This window comes from Ambystoma mexicanum, chromosome 9 (genome assembly GCF_040938575.1).
Source record: "Ambystoma mexicanum isolate Mex_15411 chromosome 9, UKY_AmexF1_1, whole genome shotgun sequence".
Lineage (NCBI taxonomy): Eukaryota > Metazoa > Chordata > Amphibia > Caudata > Ambystomatidae > Ambystoma > Ambystoma mexicanum.
Window position 1 is genome coordinate 733,609,203 of NC_090931.1, and position 16,711 is coordinate 733,625,913.

At 45.8% G+C, this 16,711-nt stretch overlaps 1 protein-coding gene across 1 annotated transcript in view; it reads left to right on the top strand.

The window, feature by feature from the left end:
- WDR75 (WD repeat domain 75) overlaps positions 1-16,711 on the top strand; it is a 552,173-nt gene that overhangs the window by 110,142 nt on the left and 425,320 nt on the right. The window lies entirely within an intron of this gene.

Sequence of the window (16,711 nt, forward strand, 5' to 3'; positions counted from 1 at the left end):
TTACACAAAGATTCACAGTGATGCATATCCAAATAAACACACTCAAGGTGTCTTGATTAAACGATTATTCATTTATTTAAGTCGCTTGAATAAGCCTTCTTCAGAAGGGGCAATATTACAGCAACACACACCTCCAAAATACACACTTTTCTCTAAATCTGCAAATGCCCATTGGGGATGGTACACAGACACTTCCTACACCCGTGGGTGACTTAAATAGCTAAGACACTGGACATTATCACTGTTGGCATTTAGAATAATACTGAGATGAGTGTCGAAGAAAAGATGGTATTAGAATAAACAAGCAATCGCACAAATATGGGGTTATTAGAATAAACAAGCAATCGCACAAATTCTGAAGCAGGGAAGTACTTTTGAAACCTCCCACTGCAAAGTAAGTTAACCCTTTCCTGGAGGGAAGGCAAAACGCACAATGGGAGGGGAGAAGAGTCATTCAGGGAGCCAGGCCAATGTCTGTCAATTGGGCAAAAGTCTAGGTGAGCTGAAGCACTTGCAAGTGAGTAAAAAGTATTGCACAATATTTTATTTTGCATCTGGGGTCCAGCACTCTGAGGTGGCTTGGGCTCGGCCAATCCTGCTTCCTGGGAGTCCGGAGGATCTTCCTGGAGCTCTTGGCCAGCTTCCTCTGCCTGACGCTTCGGTTCCTGCAGCAGCAAGGAAGTACTGCAAGCTCAGAGAGTATGTCCAGAGGAGTTCACTTTGGAGTTGATTGGTCCCACCAACACAAGGGGAGAAGTCGTCCTTGCAGGGCTTCTCTAGTCGAGGCGAATTCAGAGCTTCAGCACAGCAGCAGAGCTTCACCAAGCAAACCTACTGTCAAGGAGTTGCAGCAGGCGTCTCTTCCAAGTTCTTCTTAGGATTCCTTCGTCCAGTGGTCGACTCTGCCTTCCAAGCCCAAAAACGTAGTCTTTTATGCAGGTTTCTCCCATTCATTCCAGCCTAGCTGCCAGTGAAACAGCAGGGTGGCTGTCCTTGCCGGACAGCCAGCCGTCCAATCACCTTTTGGGTGCAGTCCTGTAACCAAGGGGATTAAGCATAGGGAGTTTCGGGCACCTGCCTCACTTCCTGCCCCTGCCAGACACTCTGGCGCCAGAGGCGGGCTTCACTTGTGAATCCCACCAAAGGCAAAACAAACAAAGGACCAACCCTGATTTGGTGCGCAGCGTAAATCTCAAGGACATGTCCACAGAGAAATGGTGAAAAAAGGACGGGCCATTTTGACAAAAATGGCAACCTAGGGTGCTTTACCGCAGGCGGCAATAAAGACACACCACGTTAGTAAAAAGTAGACTACTGCCACCAGTCATTAATCGTAGAAAGGGTAACCAATGTTACATGAGAAGCTAGTCAAAAGTCTAGAATGTTACAAATGGAAGTAAAGTCAATTTCACTTTACTGCTCTTGGAAACAGTAGTTTATCCAAGTCTAAGGGGGCAAGGGTCTCGCTCTCTCCAGGTAAAAATGAAAAAAGCCCTAGAGTTCAGCAAAAGTGCTGGGGGTCTCTAAGGTAGAGCGGAATTGGCACATTTCTGAGAATTCTCCCTAACAAATGGTTACTTTCAGATTACATTCAGTAATACCAGGGTAGTAGATGCTAACCGGACAACATAAGTTTTGTGAACAGTGGAACACTTATTCTAGGTACAGTAAAAACCTGTAACTACTTTTGGAGTTATACTAGGTGAGTTAAATCCAAGAATGTAATATTCAATTTGTGTTCCGGGACGGTGCTTTTTGAGATCCCTGAAACACAGATGGAGGTAAGCAGTAACTCTTGTAACTTAATTTTAGGATTTAACACAGCTAACTCAAGTTAAGTAAAACCATATACTTTTTCAAGGCGCTATCAACAACTTGGGGCGGGTATAAACCTCAGACTGTTTTTGTGTCTGTCTGGAACAGACCAGGGAAAGCAAAACTGAGTGTTATTCTTTATAAATGACTCCAGCTAATACAGGTTCATTCTGGACAGGCTAACAGCAAGTCTGGGGAAGAAATACCCATTTTGGGGGACACTCCTTCAATTATCTTAACAGGAATAATAAAGTGAAACCAACCGCATAACTCTTTGGGAAGAGGTATAACCAATTCGCCGGTGATTAATACCTTGACATTTACTTTCTGTTAGAATGGCGAAACAGTTTCTAAGGAAAGAAAGATTTTTTAAAGAATGGCACAACATTTCTAAGGTAAGTAATAACTGTTGTATCTGTTCACTCTGAGTTAGTTGCCAACTCAAGTCAGTAACTTTTAAACTCGTATTCTCTAGGCAAAAGGCCCAATTCTTAGAAGTCTTTCCCTTATTCTTGGAGCATGAGTGTTCTCGGTAGCAGAAGGAGGGGGGTTACTATTGTCCAGTGTCCAACAGGCAGTGTCAGAATAGGTTCTGAAATGGCAAAAGTCTGTTCCTAAGGAAGACTGTTCAAACGGATGAGTATTTTACTTTACAGTTTGTTGATGGTACAGGGGCTTCACAAAAGACATCCTCTGAGGATTCAAGCACCGTAGGGGGATTCCAGCAGTCTGACTGGGTGAGCTGGACGAGAGGACTCGCAATCAGTAAACGCACCAAAAATACACAGGAATCACAAGAGACTTAAGGTAAGTACATACCCAAGCCAGCACAGCACCTCAGAAGATTTTTGCAGCAGGAAGATTTCAGGATCTGCAGGCAAAAACCTAGTCGGTGGAATCCTTGTTGTGGTGCCTGACAACAGGACTTTGGAAGGGATTTTGCAGCAGGGATCAACGGGGAAGACTCTAGGCAAGGTTTTCCTTTTGGCATAATGTGGCTCAGTGGATTTGGCACCTTTTCAGGAGCACAGAAGACCGAATATAGCCGGTTGGATTCTCGTAGTTGCAAAGGGCCATTGATATCCAGCAGGATGCCCACGAAGTTTCAGCGAGATTCGCAATTTGGAAGACTGTTGGGGAGAAGAAATGTGCTAATTCCTCTGTACCTTGGAGACCCCCAGCAGTTTTTCTGGACTCCAGGACATTTTAATTTGTAACCCGGAGAGAGTGACCTCTTCCCACTCTCGTATTTTTCTTGTTATTTTGACTCTAATTCTTTTTGGTTTCTGGAGTCTGACAAACTCCATAGGCATCTTTTTGCATGGCGTCACACTTCACGTTTAGTGCAGTGACACAGGGAAATCTTTTTAGATTTCCCAAGGTTTAAATGCCTTACTCTGGGATTAACTACGGTTTGCCAGAGCAGTATACAGTAACTTTTTAGACCCAGCACACAATAGGGTGCTGGAGGGATTACTTGGTATTCCCATTGTCTAGCTTCTCATGTAACATTTCATATGTTACCTTTGACACAATTAATGGCTGGTAGCAGTGGTTACTTTTTACTACTGTGTCGTGTCTTTACCGCGGGCTGCGTTCGCAGCTACAGTAAAGCACCCATGGGTGCCAGTTTTGTCAACATGGCCCGGGCTTATTTTTTCGCCATTTCTTGTTGTCTTTGGTCCTTCTTGAGATTCTCTGCGCGCCAAACCAGGTTTGGTCCCTTTGTTCGTTTTTGTCTTTGGCGGGCTTCACGAGTGAAACTCGCCTCTGGCTCCAGAGTGTCTAGTGGTGGCAGGAATGAAGGGAGGTGCCCGACTGTGATTAGTCTCCTAAGAGACCTGAATGCACTCTGACGATTGGCTAGCTGGCTGTCTGGCAAGGACAGCCACCGTGCTGTGTGAGTGACAGCTAGGCTGGAATGAATGGGAGAAACCTGCATAAAAGGCGAGGCTTTTTGGCTGGAAGGCAGTCGACCAGTGGACGAAGGAATCCGAATAAAAACGGTTTGCCCAATGAAGCCCTGTTGCTGTCCTGAAGCTCCAAGTTCGCCTCAGCAGAGAAGCTGTAAAACTACTTCTCCCCTTGAGTTGGTGGGACCAATCCACTCCAAAGTAAGTCACCTGGATATTCATCTCGGAGCTGGTTGAATTTCTGCCGAGTGCTGCTACAAACTGTATACCCAGGGAGAGGAACACCAGTTTGTGCGAGTTGCTTTTAAGCTGGCCTAGAAATCCAGGAAGCTCCTCTGGACTAGTGCCGGACCCCAGAAGCTAGGAAGGCCCATTTCGGCTGCCAGGAATCGCATTGTTGCTTTTTGCGGTAGCCGCAAGACGCTGAAACGCCAGTTGCGATCATTGACTGTCCTTTTGTGGTGCAGAAGTCCTCCCTCTTGTCCCTACGACAAGGCTCGAACAGGATCTGTAGAGCTGTACAGGAACAGCATCTTTTCTTCAAACTGAAAGGCACTGTACAGTCTGAGAACTTACCTCCTTGTATATTTGCTTGCTCTTCAACTTCACAAGTCCCCCGGCTTGTGGCCCTACATTTGATTCTTCTTTCTTCATCAAAGACTTCTAAAATCATTGTGCAAAGACTTTTACTCACCTTCAAGAAGTGCTTCAGTTATACTGACTTTTGTCCATTGACATTGGCTTAGCCTGGCTCCCTGAAGAACTTTTCTCTCCTGTTTTGTGTTACCCCTAACCTTCCAGGAAGGGGTTAACTTACTCTGCATTGGGGGAGAGGGGGGGTCAAAAAGTGTTTGCCTGCATAAAGAATTGAGACCTCTTGTTTATTCTATTTAACTTCACTTTGTACACACTTTATGCCTACTTTAGATGGAACAGTTCTATATTAATGACTACAAGTTTCCTAGTTATTTGTCACCTGAGGGTGTAGGAATTGTCTGTAGGTCATCCCCAATGGGAAGTTACTGAATTTAAGAAACCTTGGTGTGTGGCTTTTGGGAGTATATTTGAGTGTTGCTTTATATTCCTTCTGAGGAAGGCTTGTTTAAATGACTAAATTAATAATTGTTTTATCAAGAAACATTGAGGATCAGTGTTTATTTGATGACTCGTCTCTGTGAATCTCCCTGTAACTACATTACTGCTCACATTGACCCCTCTTGAGATAAGCCTGGCTGCTCAGCCACACTACCAACCTGTGTAGTTCAGACTTCTACCAAAGTTTGGGGTCCCTATTGCCAGGAGGCTAAAATTATTGTAGTGTACCCTAAGGGTACTAGTCAAAATCTTAAAGACTGTGCACCGCTCAATGGCACTAGGTACCAGGGTATTGCAGCCTTGCAAGGACACAGCATGGGATGGCTCAAAATGCTGGTGTCGTAGTTTTCGGATTCCACAGGTTGATTGGAAGGAAGGGCTACAGCAGGCTCTGGGTTACACAGCAGGCTCTCCGGTCGCTGGAAAAGGTTTCAGCTGCTTTTCCTTCATCGTCCTCTTTGGTTTTGGTTCCAGTGTTCAACTTGTCTGTTGCCACAGAAATGAGAATTCTCCCTAATTCCCTTCAACATTGGAGACCGCCAGATCTTTTGCTGGACTATAGGACTTTTTAATTTTTATCCTGGAGTGAGTGACCTTTTTCCTCACTCATGGATTTTGATCCGATTTGGATCGTTTCCTTTGTTTTTGGACTCTGACCAACTCCATAAAAATATACTTTTTGTATGCTGACAAGCAGTGTCAGAGATATCCTTTTGATTTCTCATGAGGTTTAAATACCTTTTCTTGGGTGAATTACAGTTCCCAATAATAGTAAAGTGAAATTGACTTTACTTAACTGTTTCCTATGTCGCTCCAGCACACCCCATCTTACGGGGAGTGCTAGGGGGCTACTTAGTAGTCCCTGTTCCTACTTACTCATGTAACATTTGTTATGTTACCCTCATTACTTTAAATGGCTGGTGGCAGTGGTTTAATTTTACTACCCTTGTGCTTTGATACCGCAGGCTGAATCCTCAGCTGCAGTATAGCACCCATGGATGACCATTGTGTTAAAATGGCCCTGGTCGCCTTTTACATTTTTTAGCCATTTCTTGTTTGTGAGGTTTTTCTTGGGTTTTACTCTGCATGCCAAGCCAGGTTTAACTCCTTTTTGTTCGCTTTGCCTTTGGGCTTCAGTACTGAAACCTGCCTCTGGCTCCAGTTTGTCTGGCAGGCCAGCAAGTGAGAGGTGCCCAAACTCCCCTGTCCTTTGTCTCCATGGTTACCTGAACGCACCCAGTCCTGATTGGTTGGCTGTCTTTACAGGACAGCCACTCTGCTGTGAGTGACAGCTAGGCTGTGCATGAATGGGAGAAACCTGCATAAAAGACGAGGCTTCTTGGACTGAAGACAGTCGACCACTCAAACGAATCGTGAAGAGAAGCTTGCTGCATCCTCCTGGACCATTGAACTGCCCGGAGAAGCCCTGCTGCTGTTCTGAAACTCATTTTCCTTCTCGTCAAGAGAAGCTCCCAACGGGACGACTTCTTCCCTTGGGTTAGTGGGACCAACTAAGCCAGAGACTAACTTTGCTGGAAGATCTTCCCCAACTGGCTGTACTTCTTTGCTGCTGCTGAAACAGAGTGCCAGGGGTTGAGAAATACGTAGTCTAGTGCAACGTCTGTGCTCGCAAAAAGCTCCAGGAAGATCCTGAGGACCCTCTCTCAAGCAGGACGACCCAAGCGCCAGTCACCTCACTTGAGTGCAGGACTCGAGGAGTGAAGGAAGCCCAACCGGTGACCAATATCCGCAATGGTGCTGTTTACCGCACGCTGAAACCGCGAAGTGCAGCTCAATTGAAAAGAGCCTATAGCTGTCGCTGACCGCCGTACTGCCGTGCAGGAGTCCTCCAGACGTCCTCCCTCTTGTCCCCACGACTGAGGCCCAGGAACAAAGGATCTGCAACACTTGAAACCAAGACAGAAGCCAGCTGGATCCTCCTCCTAACCTAAGGTACTGTTCTGACTAATGAGTACTTAACTTTTTTTTTCTGTAGCTCGCTGCTCTTAGTTGAGACTTACAGTAGCTGCTTTTTCTAGGGTTGTTGTCGGCTCTTAACTTTCACAAGTGTAACTGCTTGTGGCCCAACAGTGATTTTCTACAACTCCTCATTTGTGGGAGATATTCTGCTAACTAAGAAGTGCCTCCGCTCCATGGACTCTGTTCCAAATTGTCTTTGGCTGTCCTGGCTCCCTGCAGACTCTATTCCATTGATTTTGATTCTTAGTCCCTCATAGGTGATACATTGGTTCTGAACTAATATTGCTTGGAAAGGTTTTTATCTAGACTTCATTGGGAGATTTAAAAGTGCTCACATGCTCTGAACCTGTTAACCTTTTTCCTTTCTCTAACTTTTGTTTTTTGCCAACCTCAGAATTTTACAAAAGTGATATATACATTCCAATACTGTCCTAGTTAGTGCAGTCACCTCAGGGTGTAGGAAGTGTGTAAGAAGCCTCTCTAAAGAGTATCTACTTGCTTTGCCTTGATTCTGAGAAAGTATTTTGCAGTGTTTTTATTGTTGCGCATTGCCCTTTTTAAATGCTTATTTAAAACTGATAGTAATAGAAAACCTTGAAGGTAAGTATTATTTGGATACTTGGATTTGTGGGTTTTGATGCTACAGCTCACATTTACCCATCTTGAGAAGTGTGGCTGCTCAGTCACTCTACTAACTTGTGTAGTACAGACCTATACCAATAGGTGGGTTGCCTAATACCAAGAGGACAAGACTGGTGTCTCCCCTGGGTTACTGCATCAATTCTTGCCTAACGGTCTTCAGCTTCCAGGTTCAGAGTATTTAACAGTAACTACAGCACAACTTCCTGCATTTTACGACAAGGGGCAGTCTGGTTGTCCAACCCCTATTCTGGCAAGGTGGAAGACAAAGGGATGTGGAGTTTTGGACTCCTGCCTCAGTGCCAAGTCGCAGAGTTCCTTTCCAGGCCGATGACTTTGACAAGTTAAGTTTATTCCATTGTCGACGACTTCACTGAATCGACGACCAGACGTGGCCTTCACTGGCCTCTTCGGGCTTCAGCCTTTTACAGTAGGGAGCCGAAGTCTTTCATACTGACTCCTTGGTAAGAATTTCATAGAAATGGTAAATCTTCCTGACCTGTGTCAACCCCAGAACTTTGTGCTTTACTGGTGGATTATTGTTCCTTATACCTCTGTGCGTGGGAACCTTTTTCCACACCCACAGAATCATTCACTCTTTTTATGGGTGTCATTTTTTTAGACTCTCCATAGTCTTGTTAAAGTTAAGATACAAGGGAGGTGACCTGACGACGGTTTACTTTCTCATTGCTGTAAACCTACAGCTATTCTGTCATGTAACCTACATTCCAATTTATTCTGTATGTAATAGTACTCAAGCAATTGAGAGCGCAGACAAAAAATAGAAAATAAATACAGCTTTTATTTATTTAGCTGTTCATGCATTTCATGTTCATGCATTTTTCTTTTTTTTTAAATCCAGTTCACTAAGGGTGGTTTGTTTCTTACATTCAAAAACCTTTAGTAAATGAATTGGCAACAAAATTTAATTATACAAAGCTAATAACAGATTTGTGCTTTGAAATTTGTGTATATCCACCACCTCTAGTGACTAGTGATAGATTATGTACAGGATACAACCAAACAGAAGGCAATTAGTAGTGTTACAATTGGTTGTATATAGCCAGCCTAGAGGGTGACCTAACGCATACACAAGCTGTATTTATTTTGTATTTTTGTCTGTGCTCTCAATTGCTTGAGTACCATTACATACAGAATGAATGGGAATGTATGTTTTATGACAGAATAGCTGTAGGTTTACAGCAATGAGAAAGTAAACCTTAGTAATACAGTCGTCAGACACCCCCTTTGTATCTTGTTTAGCTAGCCCATAGCCCTTACGTACTTGGGCCATCCCTCTGGTTACCATTGTTAAAGTTAAGTGCCTGTTGCTGGGTTGCCCTAGGGGCTCCCCTTTTAACTTTCTCTGGCTAACCTTGGGAGAACTACAGTTCCCATGGGTAGAAAGGATCTTTGGATCCTTTTACATTTTATTTGGTGAAACCAGCACACCCCACCTTATGTTGAGTGTTGGGGAGTTGCAATGTATTCCCTTTCACACTAAAACTGTAACAATTCTGTTACAGGGGCATGCTTATCTTCAATGGCTGGTGGCAGTGATACCTCTTATTAATTTGGTGCACCATTACTGCAGGCTGTTTTCTTTTTTTGCCACTTTAGTGTTTCTTGTGCATTCTTGTTCCTTCCCCTGACATCCAGGGTGGGAAATTCCTTTGTGTGATTTGTATCTTTGTTAGGGAGAATTCTCAAAAATGTGAATTCCCTCCACCTTAGAGACCCCCAGCAACTTTGCTGGATTTTGAGGACTTTATTTTTTATTTTTTTATTTTTTTTTAACCTGGAGAGAGTGAGACCCTCTCAAGGACAGCCACGCTGGAATGAATGGGAGCTAACTGAATAAAAGGCGAGGCTTGGAAGGCAGTCGACCACTGGACGAAGGAACCGAAGAAGAGCTTGAAGAGGATGCCTCCTGCAACTCCTGGACCGTTGGTTTGCCCAGTGAAGCCCTGCTGCAGTGACTACTTGCCAAGTTTGCATCGACAGAGAAGCCCCTGCAAGGGCGGCTTCTCCTTTGAGTTGGTGGGACCAATCGACTCCAAAGTAAGCCACCTGGACATCCATCTTGGAGCTGGTTGAATTTCCAGAGTTGCTGCTGGAAACCGAATAGCCGGGGAGAGGAACACCAGATTGTGTTACTTTTAAGCTGGCCTAAAGCTTTTGGAAAATCCTCCGACTCCCAAGAAGCAGGACTGACCAAGCCTGACCCCGCTCAGCCGAGTGCGGGACCCCGGTAGCCAGGAAAGTCCACCTTGACAGCCATGAACCACACTTATTGCTATTTGCAGTACTGCAAGGAGCTGAAACGCAAAACAGCCACTGAACGTAAAGTTTGCTGATTGCCTGTTTTGACATTCCAAGCGCAGTGCAGGAGTCCCCGACGTCCTCCCTTTTGTCCCCACAACTGAGGCCCAGGAACAGTGCGATCTGCAGAGCTACACAGGAACAGAGGTCATCAGCTGCATCTTTTCTTATTTACCAAGGTACTGTAAAATCAGTCTAAGAACTTACCTCTTAGTGTAGACGTGCTTGTAACTTTCACAAGTCTAATAAGCTTGTGGCCCTACATTTGATTCTTCTTTTCATCAAAGACTCATAAGAACTTGTGCAAAGACTTCCAGTTACTTACCTGAAGTGCTGCATCCTATACAAAGACGTTTGCCTATTGCTTAGCCTATTGAATTGAATGACTCTTCTAATTGCTATCTGCTTATGGATATTTGTAATTTCTTGTATTCTAATAACTTTTGCCTGTTATCGAGTGTTCTGAATGCCAACAGTAAGATATTAATGTCCCCAGCACCCTTGTTACTGAAGTCACCTGTGGTTGTAGGTTGTCTGTGGGCCATCCCAAAAGGGTTTTAACTGGTTCAGAAACTTGAAGTGTACAGTATTCAAGTGTATTTGTGTTACTAGTATATTGCTCCCTTCTAAAGAAGGCTTATAACTGACTGATAAACTCTTACACATAAACAATTATTAATTTATTTGAATACCTGTAACTGAATATTTGTAACTCCACTACAGCTCCCATTTCCCCTCTTGAGATGAGCCTGGCTGCTCAACACGCTACCATAACTGTGTAGTACAAGCTTAAAGGTTAGGTTGCCTGTACCTGTAGTCATAGTTGTTTGTAGTGTTATCAGAGGGTACGGCATTCAAACTTTGCCTAACACTCTTCATCTGGAGTCCCATGGACTCCCCGTCCAGACTTCAGTTTCTGAAGGCAGGAAGGAAGGGAGGAGTCAAACTCACAGCCCTTTGACGTCCTCCTTGCCTGAATGGGGACACATCCCAGTAGATGGGGGTGGGGGGTCCCCAAGGGGGAGTGGCTGTCCTGATTGGACAACCAGACTGCGTTCTCTCCCTGCATTTTACAACAAGGGGCAGATGTTGAGCTGTAGTTCCTGTTCAATACTCCAAACCTGGAAGCTGAAGACAAGTCGACCACTGGAACCGAAACCAAAGACGATGACTAAGGAAAAGAAGCTGAGCCGATTTCCAACGACCGGAGAGCCTGCTGTGTAACCAGTCTCTACTGTAGCCCTTCCTTCAAATCGACCTGGGGACTCCGAACCTACGACCCGAGCCTGGTGAGACCCACTAGACTCAAGAAGACCTGCATTTTGAGCCATCCCACGCCTTGCTGCGACCTTGCGTGGTTGCAATACCCAAATACCCCGGGTCCTCCAGCCACTGTGCAGTCTCATTGAAACTTCATGGCCATCCTGGTGTATCTCCAGAGACGCAAAGTCCAGAGTGTTGGTAACGACAAGAATCAGACAAGCGATATTCTGCTGCGATATTCTGTCTTCGGTGCTCCTGTAAAAGGCGCCAAATCCACAGAGCCGCATCCAGCCGCAAGGGCAACCTTGCATTAGAGCCTTCTCAAGTCCCTTCCAAGGTCCTGTTGTCGACAAGAATCCACTGACTGGGTTTTTGGCTGCAGATCCTGAAGTCCTCCGGCTGCAAAATTCTCTTCAATGCTGAGGTACTGTGTTGAGTTGGGTATGTATTTACCTTAGGTCTCTTGTGATTCCTGTGAAGTGTGGGGTGTTTTTGTGATTGTGAGGCCTCTTGTCCAGTTCACCCAGTTCCACTGCTAGGTACACTCCTGCTAGGGTGTCTTCTGTGAAGCCCCTGGACCCTCAACTAACTCTAGAAGTAAAATACTGTTTGCCCAGTCTTCCTGAGGAACTCTGACTTTTGCTACTTACAGGCCTATCCTGACAGTCTGTTGGACACTAGACCCTAGTGACCCACCTTCTGCCACTGAGAACATTCATGCTGCAGGAATAGGGGAACGTCTTTTAAGGGATTGGGCCTTTTGCCTAGAAAAGAGAATGTGTTTAAAAGTTACTTACTTGTAAAAGAGTTGGTTAGTAACTGCAACTCTGAGAGTGAATAGTTACACAAGTTCTTACTTAACTTTGGTATGTGATGCACTATTCTCAAAAGTATGTTTAACATCTTTCTTTCCTTGGAAACTGTTTCTACATTCTAGCAAAGTAGATGTAAGGATATATTACTCACCTTTGATTTGGTTGTGCCTCTCCCAGAAAGTAATGTTGTTGGTTTCACTTAGTTATTCTTGTTAGGATAATGTTATGAACACTCGTTCCCCAACTGTGTCTTGCTTCCCTTGACTTGCGGTTAGCCTGTCCGGAATAAGTCTGCATAAGGGTTTACCTTCCTAGAATCACTCAGTCATTCAAAAAGTGTAATATTGGGTTTTGCTTCCCCTGTGCTATCTAAAGTGCCTCAGCTCCATAGACATTGTTCAAATTGACTTCGGCTGTCCTGGCTCCCTGTAGACTCTTCTAAACCATTGACTTTGGTCCTAACTGTCCCTCATAGGTGGTGCATAAATTTAACTTGTATTGCTGGCAGAGATCTAACCTAGACTTGATTGGGATATTTAAAAAGTGTGTTTTACTTAACTTGAGTTAGCTGTGTGCTAGCCCAAAGGTTTGGGTCTGGGTGGTCTTATTGTTTTCAAGATTCTTTCCTTCCCCTTCTTTGTTCCCTTGGTTTTGTCTTCGCTATTCAATTCCTGCGCTATGGACAGGACTCATTTAGATTTTGCCCTTCCGGTAAGGCAAAATTCCCATGGAAAGACCAGCAGCGTCTGGGCAATAGGTGTCTTCCCCCTCGATCACGAGGCGGCCTGTAAGCTCTGCTGTTAAAGAGCGTTGTGTGTAGCGGTGGGCGGCCTCCGTGATGTCGCAGGCCAAGAGTAACTCCCCAGCCGCCGAGTTTGATGAGGATATTAATGACCAAGGCTCCACTTTGGACGCCATTGACCTTACATTAGAGCGTCCTTGCTCCGAGTCGTCCATTACCCGGCCCCGATAGGCATGACGGGAGTCCTGCTATGGAGACTGTACATCCTGGCGACAGGGACGCATCCCGATCCCCATACAACCCACAGTTCTGCGATAGTATCACAAAGATTTTTTCAGCGGTGAAACACAAAGATCCAGCTAAAGACGCATCAAAGGATGCGTCTAATCGGAGTACAGGCGAAGGGTGTGTCAAAAGACATGTCACAATGCCCGGGGGGACGAAAAGATTACACCGAGTCGTCAGTCACCACGCTGCTGGCTAGCTACTCGGATGTTCAATGGAACCTGCTGCAGGAAGGCCTTCAAGAGGTCCCCGAACCTGTGCGGGCTCGCCTGCTTTCGATTTGTATCTAAGGGCAAGCAGGTGAACCACAATATTCTTAAATACTTTCTGCAGCGTCTAAACAGCGGAAAGGACGTTAGCACAGGGTACCAAACTAAAACAGCACGCCTGGTTGAGAAACTCTGGGTGCAAGCCAGAAACCCAGGCATCCTAATCAACAAGCCGGTGCAGGATTCCAACTTGTTCGGCAAGGCTGTTGACGAGGCGCTTGAGACATCGAAAAAGGAACATGAGAGACTAAAGACCTTGAACCAAATTGCTCCAAGGCCTTTCCAAAAGAGAGGGGGAGAGGGGGAAGTTCTCGTCGTTTCTTTTGTGGGCAGTCTCGCTCCCCTCACAACCAGTATGGTCCTCGGGTCCGGGATCTAACACCACCACCCTGTATCCACCCCTAGGACAATGCTGTGGTAAGGGAAGGGAGTTGTAATTCCACCCCCAGAAGCTCCCCGGCCTCAGTAATGATTTTCATGTCAGGGTCCCCTCCCATGCCTCCCCGGTCGGAGGGGCGGGGGGGAGGGGAACGTTTAACATCATTCCTACATGCATGGGAGGGGATAACGGACCAGTGGATGCTCAAGGCCGTTGCCCACGGGTACTGCATCAAGTTTTGCCGACCACCTCGATCCAGACCTCCGAGATCAAGACACCTAACACCAGAACACCTACGGATACTGCTGCGAGAGATCGAGATCCTGCAGGAAAAGGGCACCATAGAAGTCGTCCCTCTTCAAGTAAACCAGGGTATCTATTCAATGTACTTTCATGTATCCAAAAGGATCTCACCATACGCTTTGTGCTAGATTTGCGCCCAGTGAACAAATTTGTCAAACCTCAGAAGTTTGTTATTGTCACTCTGCAAGAAGTAATTCCCCTGCTAACACAAGGGGATTACATGGCAACATTGGACATGAAAGATGCATACTTTCATATTTCAATGTTGCCAGCACACAGACCATAACTATGGTTCATGTTAGCACAAACACTGTCAGTTCAAAGTACTCCCCTTCAGCATCGCCTGAGCCCCATGGGTATTTACAAAGGTACTGGCAGTTGCAGCAGCGCATCTGTGCAGGCAATCCATTCCAGTTTATCCTTATGTCGACTGGCTCATAACGGGGTACTCCTACGGAACATGCCTGTTGAGCACGATGGACCTCTTATTCAGTCTGGGATTCTCCATAAACAAGAAGAAATCCAGCCTAGACCCAGTCAGGTCAAGCAGTTTCTGGGAGCTCTAATTCAGACAGAAGACGGCCTTGTCCTACCCTCCAACGAGAGGGTTCAAAACATGCTGTTTCAGATCCCTCATTATGTAGCGAGTCGAGGTGACGGTACGCAAGGCCATTCGACTGTTGGGAATGATGGCGTCCTGCATTTACTTGGTTCCTCAGGCACGGTTGTGAATGCGTCCCATGTAAGATGGGCTCAACAGCCAGTGTTGTCAGGCCAGCGGACATTGGGACGATCTAGTGGTTCTCTCGGCAGCCCTCGTTCTCTCTGCAGTGATGGTCTAGGGAAAACCTGTTGAAGGTAAAGTCCTTCACCACCCCGCAGTAGAAGCCACTCTCGTGACGGACGCATCTCTCACGGGGTTGTGGGGGGCCCCCCTCACCTGCTTCAGCTGATAGCGCACCGCGTTTTTATCCCCAGCGGTAGCATCCAACCACATAAATCTGTTGGCAGTGTTCAAAGCACTGAAAGCCTTTCAGACAGTTGCAAGGGAAGACGGTCCTGATCCTTACAGACAACACCACAGCTACCCGAACACGCAAGGGGGCACACACACTCTCCAGGGCTGTTCAAACTGCCCCAGAACGTTTGGAAATGGGCTCTCAAACACAAGATGTTCTGTTGTCACAACACAATCTTCTGGCGGACATGCTCAGCAGAGAATTCCCACTGCCTGTAGAATACGAATGGCCACTAGACAAAGACAGTCTCCAACGTTTTCGCAGATTGGGGCTCCCCAGAGATTAGCCTGTTCGCAACTCTGGAGAACACTCAATGCCAAGATTACACCTCCAGGTACCCCCAGAACCGATCCAAGGGGAACGGTCTCTGGATAACATGGTCAGGGAAATTTGTTTACGCTTTTCCCCCTGACTCCCCTACTCAACAAGATTGTTCACAAGATACACCAGGAACCAGCCACCATGATATTGTTGGCCCTGATGTGGGCCCGCCCATCCTGGTTCTCATCTGATGGAGATGTCCCTCTCTCTCTCTCTCTCTCTCTCTCTCTCTCTCTCTCTCTCTCTCTCTCTCTCTCTCTCTCTCTCTCTCTCTCTCTCTCTCTCTCTCTCTCCTCCTTCACCCATGCCCGCAAACTCTGAACTTAGTGGCCGGCTCATGAGGTCATAAAGTTCGGGCACCTCCTACTTCCTCAGAGATGCATGGACATACTTAGGGAGGCGAGGAAACCAAACACTCGATATTACTACTCCAGTAAATGGAAGCACTTCGTCATCTGATGCATTTCTTGGAGCATCAATACCATTGACTCCTCTCCTGACTGTATTGTACCTGACTCACTTACTAGTCTCAGGCCTGGGTTTTAATTCCCTGAAGGTTCACTTAACTGCACTCTCAGCCTACACTAAGTCCCAACAAAAGGTGTTGTGGTTGAAGATGCCAGTTAAGGCTTTCATGGAAGGGGTTAAAAGGATTCATAGTCCCATTTCTAACACAGCTCCCGAATGGGACCTTTTATTTGGTATTGACTAGACTTATTGGGGTCTCCTTTTAAGCCCTTTGCATAAAACAAGTCTCGAGGCTCTGACCTACTACACTGCCTTCATAGTGGCTATCACTTCAATAAGAAGAGTCAGTGAATTACAGGCCCTTTAGTTCTAGACCCTTTTATAACAGTTCAGCGATACAGTGGTTCTGTGCACTCACCCTCAATTTGCGCCTACATTTATTTCTAGGTTCCATGTGAGCCAGTCTATAGAACTACCAACTTTCTTCTAGAACCCCACTAACATGATGGAAATAAACCTACACACACACACACACACACACACACTAGATGTGCGCAGGGCAGTCATGTATTACCTGGAAATAACTAAACCACTAACCAAGACAAGCCAGTTTTTCGGTTCATTGGCGGGTGATAGAAAAGAGGATTCTGTCTCTAAATCAGCCATCTCAAGGTAGATTGTCAATTGCATCACACTCTTAATCTCTTGATAAGAGAGAACTGCCCTTCAAGCCTAGAGCACACGCTACTCGAGGAACTGGGGCTTTCATAGCATTCATTGCAAATGTCCCCCTAGAGTCCATTTGCAAAGCGGCAACCTGGAGTTCTGTACACACCTTTACTAAACACTATTACCTAGTCACTCATTCTAGGACTGCTTCTCAGGTGGGACAAGCAGTACTAAGACATCTTTTCACTACTGTTCATTCTCACATTGCAACTCCGGGTACTGCTAGCTAGCCTATGCACAGCATGTGATTCTAAGCAGATTAACGAGCATCAGAAGACGTGCATTACTTTCCGTAATAGCATTTCTGATGGTTGTATCTGCTTAGATTCACATAGATGTCTTGCTTCTTTCTCG